The 8495-nt window shown below is 44.0% G+C and overlaps 1 long non-coding RNA gene across 1 annotated transcript; it reads left to right on the top strand.

The window, feature by feature from the left end:
• The first annotated feature begins 203 nt into the window (after positions 1-203).
• Positions 204-6889, top strand: LOC144586339 (uncharacterized). Its single transcript, XR_013541119.1, has 2 exons — positions 204-1127; positions 6798-6889. It is a non-coding gene; the product is annotated as an uncharacterized LOC144586339 (long non-coding RNA).
• The last annotated feature ends 1606 nt before the right edge of the window (positions 6890-8495 follow it).

The following is an 8495-nucleotide window of genomic DNA, read 5'->3' as shown; positions in this document are numbered from 1 at the left end:
TTCGGTTTCCCACTGTGCCTAAACAATCAGGCTGCTCTTTGATATGTAAAACTTGGCATCCTTTTTTCCTGCTGGCAACAGAGACACGATATTATGCAGCAATATTGGGGCCTTTCCACATTCATAAACTGGAAGGTTTTTTGAAAAACTGAATTTGAAAAAAGGGCACAGACATGTTTTAATCTCTGGGAGAATGTCTACAGTTTTTTGAAGAACTGAATTTGAAAAAAGGGCACAGACATGTTTTAATGTCTGGGAGAATGTCTACAGTAAGTATCTAAATTTTAAGAATGCATATACCAAAAATACAAACATTTTGAAAAATACGTATAAAAATACAGAAATTTCTGTGCACAGATAATTGTTCACACTGCCATGTGAAGATGAAACAGAACAAGTGTGGGAAATGGTAAACAAGAATTTTAAGCAGTTCAAATGGACCCTTCCCTATTTATAGATTTTGTATTGATAATGTTACGTACAGTAGTTGCACCCTACCATTGTTCTTGATGTGTGTATTTAGATAGACAGACAGATCATAGACTAGTTAGGGAACCTACTATCACAATGCAATATCAATTTTGTAGTCTCAGTGGTTTTGCTATAAGCTCGTCAACAAACAGACAATAGTGGAAGAATAATTGTTAAGCACATGGGTAAAAAGTAAAGTACACCTTGACTCTCATTTTATTATATGAAGGTTTCCCTTCCCCACAATTCTCTTCCTGTATTTGAAACTCCCTCCATTTCAAAATATATGGATTATGATTAGTTACATAGGTTATTTAATGGAAATCCTATACATTTCCTCTTTGAAGAATTCTTGCATAGCCATATTCCCCAACTGCTTCTTGAATTTTAAGCAGCAGCTCATTCAATTCTTGGGAAGAAAGAATAGTTCTTGGGAAATGTACTTATTTGGATGACAGCTGCCAGAGTCCCATAGCCAATATAGCCACTCACAGCTTTTCCAGAAACTAGAAAGGAAAGAAGGGAGGGAGGAAGGAAGGCTGATAAATCTGCAGATCCTGGTTTTTTGTGTATTCAAAGTTATCTTTACATGAACTCATTCAGATTAGTAAGCAAAATGGCCAGCATACAAAATGCTAGCTGTAACTGAGTACAAGGTGTGACAAACCCAGACCTACTGGGATATGTCACACAGTTACACTAAGCTGCCACCAACCATTCCCTTTAAGAAGTCACACAGACCAGGGATGGATTTTTAAACAATAACAAGAATAAGGTTTATTTAAAATACACACAGGGAAAAATAAACAATCAGGTGCATAAAATAAAGTAACGTGGCTTATTCTCACTCATACATACACACAGGTTGGTTCACACAGAACCCTTACTTGAAGCACAGACCCTGAACCTATCAGTTCTGGCTACCCAACAGACACCTGAACCTATCAGGTTGGTACTCTGACACACAGTAGTACCCTGTCTGACACACAGACTCCCACAACAGCTTCTTCTTCCCAGCTGCTGCTTCGTCACAACCCAGTGTATCTCAGCGTCTCTCAGTGTCTCATCACACACGCATCACATATATATACAGTACAGCCCCTCCTCCTGATGTCCCGCCTTCCACTCCCCATAGGATGGAACTTTCCCTCCAAACCCATGACAGACAGGTAACATCAGTGCTGTATGTAACACCTCCCCTCTTTATAAGTTGTTTTGTAGGGGGAAAGCTAAGGTGCTTTTCACCAAAAAACAACCTTGATAAAACACACAACAACAGTTATACATACCATATTATACTTACTTATACTTACATTCTAAGTTAACCATATCAAATAGACATTTAAACATTTACCATATACATTACATTAATTTACCTTTATTCATACAAACCAAATTCAAAACCAGGTACATTTAACTTTTTGTCATCATTATATACATATAGTCCATGTTCTTTCGCCGTCTTCAATCTTCAGGTCTTCTTGATAAGGCGTCAGCAACACAGTTCACTGACCCTCTGACCACCTTCACTTCAAAGTCATAGTCCTGTAGGTTTAAAGCCCACCTCATAAGTTTGCTATTGTGGGTTTTCATTGTCTTTAACCATTGCAATGGTGAATGGTCAGTACACAGAATAAAATGTCTTCCCCAAATGTAAGGCTTGGCCTTCTGGATCGCGTAGACTATGGCCAAACACTCCTTCTCCACGGTTGCCAAATGTCTCTCACCTTTTTGAAGTTTCCTACTCAGGTAGGACACTGGATGCTGGTCACCATTCTCATCCTCCTGGCACAGAACTGCTCCTACCCCGCTGTTAGACGCATCGGTGTAGATGATGAACTCCCGGTCGAAGTCTGGAGCACGCAGGACAGGATAGTTGATTAACGCCTCCTTCAACCTCTGGAACGCCGCCTCACAGTCGCTGGTCCACGGGATGCGGTCATCAGCCTTCTTCCTCGTCAGATCGGTCAGCGGAGCCGCAATCTCGCTAAACCTTGGGATGAACTTTCTGTAGTAGCCCACCAACCCAAGAAATGATTTGACTTTTTTCTTGGTGTTGGGTCTAGGCCAATCACGAACAGCTTCTATTTTGGCCTCCAGGGGTTTTATTACTCCTCCCCCTACCATGTGACCCAAGTATTTTATTTCTGGGCTACCCAGCTGACACTTGCTGGCCTTTACTGTTAGCCCTGCTGCACTTAACCTCTGCAGCACTAACTCCAGGTGTATCAGGTGATCTTCCCAGGTATTACTGAAGATCCCTATGTCGTCAATGTAGGCCACTGTAAAGTCACTAAGCCCTGCCAAGGTCTGGTCCATCAGCCTTTGGAATGTGGCTGGTGCATTTCTGAGACCAAAGCTCAGGACTCGAAACTCATAGAGACCAAAAGGGCTGCAAAAGGCAGTCTTTTCTTGATCCCTGGGATCAATTCTTAATTGCCAATATCCCTTTACCAGGTCCAATGATGAGATGAACCGACAACCCCCTATGGTTTCAATCAGGTTGTCTAGCCTGGGCATTGGGTAGGCATCAGGAGTGGTTACACGGTTTAATTTCCTGTAATCGACACAAAACCTAATGCTCCCATCAGGCTTGTCCACAAGGACTATCGGAGAGGACCAAGGACTAGAAGAGGGGACGATTATGTTCTCCCTCAGCATTTCGTCCAGCTCCTTCCGCACCTTGTCCCTATAGGGTCCCGTTACTCGGTATGGGGATACTGCCTGCGGGGGTGCATCCCCTGTGTGGATCCGATGCATCACTCCCTTCACTATCCCCGGCTTGTTGGAAAACACCTGTTGATATTTACTGAGCAGCATTTTTAGTTCTTGCTGCTGGTCTTGGGTGAGTGCAGGACTGATCTTTACCTCCTCTGGGTTGTATTTTACTTCCCCTCTACCCTCCCAGAAGGGTAATTCAGCTTCCTCACTCTCGGCTGCTTTTATCGCGAATAAAACCCTCTGTTCCCCTCTGTAGTAGGGTTTTAGGGCATTCACATGAACCACCCTCCTTGCTTGGTTCTCCTCCTGCTCTATTAGGTAGTTCAGGTCTGACATCTTGGAAATGACCCTATATGGTCCTGCCCATTTGAGCTGCAGCTTATTCTCTCTGCAGGGCCTAAGCCAAAGCACTTCCTCCCCTGGGTCAAAGTGCCTCTCTCTAGCTTTGTGGTCATACCATGTTTTCTGTCTGACCTTCTGAGCTTGCAGGTTTTCTGCTGCCAGCTCTAGATTTCTCTTTAGGTCATTCATCAAGGTGTCTATGTATGTCACAACGTCTTGTGGGTCATCCTGGGTGATCTGCTCCCAATTTTGTTTGATCAAATCAAGGGGCCCTTTCACCCCTAAGTGTGCAGCAAACATGTCAGAGTGACCCCTTTGTAAGATCATGGGGCGATACTTTTCAGGTACCACCAGCTGACTTCTGATCCCATCTCCCCCTTTTGAGATATTCCTCAGGGTTTCTCTATATAAAATCCCCTTTTTCTCCAGAAATCTCACTGGGGTTTCAGGTGTTAGCTGGGCGTCAGTCACCTGTTCAAAACACTTTTGGAGAGTGGCGTCTGCCTTTTGCTCCTGTCCAAATCTGCTGTCTGTGGTTAAGGTTTCCACCACAGCTTCTGAACTCCCCTCTGCTTCCGTCTCTGGCTCATCATTACCCCCCTGAACTGTCCCTGTGGTGGCTTGTGAGCGTGTAATCACTAGCACCCGTTTCACATGTTCAGCCAGGTCATTTCCCACGAGCACGGCTGCTGGCAGAGTCGATGAAATCGCTAGCCGCCAATCTCCCCTCCAGCCTTGAAAGTTGACAGGTACCTCTGCTACTGGCAGAGAGATTACCTGCCCCTCAATCCCTGCCACCTTCATGCTCTCATTTGGGATTATAAACTCCCTAGGAATAATATCTGGATGGCACAGGGTTACCTGGGAACAAGTGTCCCGCAGCCCCCTATACTGACGGTCAAGTATTCCTACGTCCACCCCTGCTGTCTCAAACAACTGAGAATCTGTTTTCACCAGCAAGCAGCGCTTTACTTCCACAAGAGGACCATTTTCCTCAGCCTGATCAGCAGCGGTAGCTGTTCCAGACTGAGTAGCCATGGCAACAGGCTCCCTCAGTGACACTGAGCCTTGCTCTTTCTGGACACAGAACACAGCTTTTGGCTTGGTCCCACTAGCATTCTGAGGCACCATTCCTTTTAGCTGCTTTAATTTCTCACACTCTGAGATTAGATGACCCTTTCCCTGACAGAAATAGCATTTTCTGGTGTATTTTGATTCTCTCTCATCTTGTTTTGGTTTTCCCTCCAAAATCTGAGGTCTTAGTTTCATGTCTGAGGGCTTCCCTTCACCATGGGCCCCTCCCCCTTGCTGGCTTTTCCCTGGTCCCTGAGAGTACTTGCTGTAGGTTTCTTTGGGTTTACCTACAGATTTCCCCTCACCCAAGGGCTTTCTTATTTGGGAAATAAAATCTGCGATCTCTGCGGCTGCTGCCACAGATTTCGGTTTCCTTTCCCTCACCTGGAATTTCAATTCCCCATGCAGGACTGAATAGAACTGTTCCAGTGCTATCAAGTCTTTAAGCTGCTCATAGGTCTCTGTCCCCTCCTGCGATAGCCATTTCTCAAGCAGCCTCACCAATTGGGCCCCCACTTGGGTAAAAGTCTGTTCTGGTTTCTTGGTGAGGGACCTGAATCTTTGTCTCAGCTGCTCTGCATTTATCCCATGTCTGGCAAACACCAGTTTTTTAAACTCTGCAAAATCTTTCATCAGTTCCTCAGGCATCTCGGCATAAACCTCAGCCAGGCTACCACTGATTAAAGACCGCATGATGGTCATCTTCTCAGTTTCCCTCACTGAGAAGTCCACAAACGCTCTTTCCACTAAGGAAAAGAACACCTCAGGACAATCTCCCTTGTGGTACACAGGGAATTTCTTCAGGTCAGCTTTAGACAGTTGGCCTCCCTCAGAATCCCTATTGTTATTATTGTTCTGGTTCATCAGTTCCAGTTTTCTTAATTCAAACGCCATCCTTTCTTTTTCCAGAGCAATTTTCTCTCTCTCCATTCTTTCTTCCCTCTCCATTCTCTCTCTCTCTCTCTCTAATTCAAATTGCCGCTGTTTCTCTCTTTCCCTTTCCTCCATTTTTTCTCTCTCTAACCTTTCCTCCACTTCAAATTGCCTCATCCTCAGTTCATGCTGTTGGGCTATGAGCAATTTTCTGAGTTCTGGGTTCTGCTCTCCTGTGCTGTCACCCTGCACTGAGCCAAATTCATCCTCAGAACCTTGGTCAATCTGGGGGTCTTTCACTTCACTTATTTCGGCCATCTGGCTTCGAGTCAAGGGCATAATCCCCCCTCAGAACAGGCTGCTTTAAAAAGTCAAGCCTCAAAATAAAACGACCACTTTTTTCCTTTTTGCCTCAGAACCAGCTCTCCCTAGAGATTGCTGCTGTTCTTCAGCACTAACTTGCAACAGTATCGAGTCAGAGCCTACCCCCCTCTGCTGGACCTCTCAGCTGGCAAGCTAGCTCACTGTTACTACGCAGTTTTGCCTCAGCTTTTTCCCGCCAAAACTAGGCTGCCTCAGAGCACCTTAATCTAAGTCTCCCCAGTTGGCACGTTCTTCTACTAGCGCACCTCCCCGTGAGGTACACCTAGAAGATTACCTACGCGCCTCAGACTGTCCCTGACTAGACCCCCCTTGCTCTGGGCACACTTGCCAAGGCTTTGCTGGACCACTGGACAGCTGGACCAGTCGTATCCCACACGCTGGACACCAATCAATGTGACAAACCCAGACCTACTGGGATATGTCACACAGTTACACTAAGCTGCCACCAACCATTCCCTTTAAGAAGTCACACAGACCAGGGATGGATTTTTAAACAATAACAAGAATAAGGTTTATTTAAAATACACACAGGGAAAAATAAACAATCAGGTGCATAAAATAAAGTAACGTGGCTTATTCTCACTCATACATACACACAGGTTGGTTCACACAGAACCCTTACTTGAAGCACAGACCCTGAACCTATCAGTTCTGGCTACCCAACAGACACCTGAACCTATCAGGTTGGTACTCTGACACACAGTAGTACCCTGTCTGACACACAGACTCCCACAACAGCTTCTTCTTCCCAGCTGCTGCTTCGTCACAACCCAGTGTATCTCAGCGTCTCTCAGTGTCTCATCACACACGCATCACATATATATACAGTACAGCCCCTCCTCCTGATGTCCCGCCTTCCACTCCCCATAGGATGGAACTTTCCCTCCAAACCCATGACAGACAGGTAACATCAGTGCTGTATGTAACACAAGGTAAGTGCACTCAAACAGATGATTTAAGTGAACCAAAGCATGCTTAACTCTGTGCAGGATTATGGCCTCTCTCCATTTTATTTAATACAAAAGACCTAAAAGAATAAAACACATAAATGTGTGGTATAAATCACAAACAGCACAGAGTGTACCCAACTGTTTAGATGCTAATGGATAATTAGAAATATAGAGTGTGCACTTTTCCTACTACAGAACTGTTTAAATCACCAACTTGAAATCTCTATTGACACTTTTTTTGCAGCTTTCAGATAAAATTTAAGAAATTAATTGCGGGATGGGGAGAGATTTCTTGCCTGACCTTAAATGTGCCAGCTAAGGTACTTAAGTTTCACACTGGAGGCTGGGGTGCTTTTCTAGAATATAATTTGGTCTACATCTGAAAGCAAATTAGCTGTATTTATGCCTAACAAACTGAGGTGGGAGCCAGAAAATATTTACCTTCCAATTTGTCACCCCTCTGACTTTTGCAATGCAAATTAAAAATTTCACTGAAATATGTGTAAAAATATGTATTTTTAACGTGACTATAATTCTATTAGTGTTTGTGTAAGGTTTCCATAACTTGCTCCAGTCATTTGTTGAGTCATTGGGATGGATCTCAGCTATTGTTTCAGAGAATGGGCAGGCAAAGGCTGCAAGAAGCTAAGAAGTGGCCTGAGCATGGTCAGTGTCCCCTATTATTCATCTCTTGCATCTGGTATTAAGAGGATTGGGACAAGCGAAGACATCTTGCCTCTTGGACCCAAGCTTCAGTTGATGCTCTTAACATCCAAAGAATGGCACATGGAACAGTTAAATGTGCTCTTTTCCATAGCTAAAGATCTTCAGTGACTATTTCTTAGGTCCCCTCATTAGGAAAGGTGGAAACCTGGAAACTTTTCTATGCAGGCATCCCATTTCTAAAATACCCTGTTCATGCAGGCACTCCTGCAGTTGAAAGGTTGCCTTTGGATGTTCTATATTAGAAACACAGTTTAGTTTGGTTTAATATATAAAGTGTGTAACATAAAGTATACAGCCTCTGTAGTTATAGTTCTAGGTTGCCAATATACTGCAACTTAAGAATATAAGGTGGAAACAGGACCAGCCCTACCTTGACCTCATACAGGTGGGAGGCATAATATCTTTCCAGGCCTTTCAATTCTAATTCATTTTATCTCTGCCATATATTTTCACGCATTTTCCATGTCTGCTGTTGATTTATTTCATAGTATCCATTCTTAAATATGTAGTTTCAAATATTCTTTGTGCCATCAGTTGCACTGAAATTGTAGTTATATAGTAGCCTCTGAATACACTTAAAAGAAATTGAATTCAATTCAATTAAACTAAGAAGCTAAAGCAGGACCAGCCTTACCATTAGCCAAAGTGAGGCAGTCACCTCAGGCAGCAGATGCTGAAATACAGGAAGTGTTGGGAAGTTCTTGAGGGGACAAAGCTATATGTACCATGCAACCTATTCTATGCTACCTAAGCTAGTTCACAGCCCCCAGTTGTGATGGAGGAAGCTGTCTCATTGACAGCACGGAGGCATGGTTTAACTGACAGACTCACTGGCTTTTATATGAAGAATGGGAGTAGAGTGCTAGTTTGTTCTTTGCTTCAGTCAGTAAAAATATCTCAGAGCAAGGCTGGGTTTTCTCCCTAAGACCCTGGGGGTCAAGGACAGGGACGTAT

This window comes from Pogona vitticeps, chromosome 2, assembly GCF_051106095.1.
Source record: "Pogona vitticeps strain Pit_001003342236 chromosome 2, PviZW2.1, whole genome shotgun sequence".
Taxonomy (NCBI): domain Eukaryota; kingdom Metazoa; phylum Chordata; class Lepidosauria; order Squamata; family Agamidae; genus Pogona; species Pogona vitticeps.
Note: the sequence above shows the minus strand (reverse complement) of the source record. Positions and strands in the feature narration are given on the sequence as shown.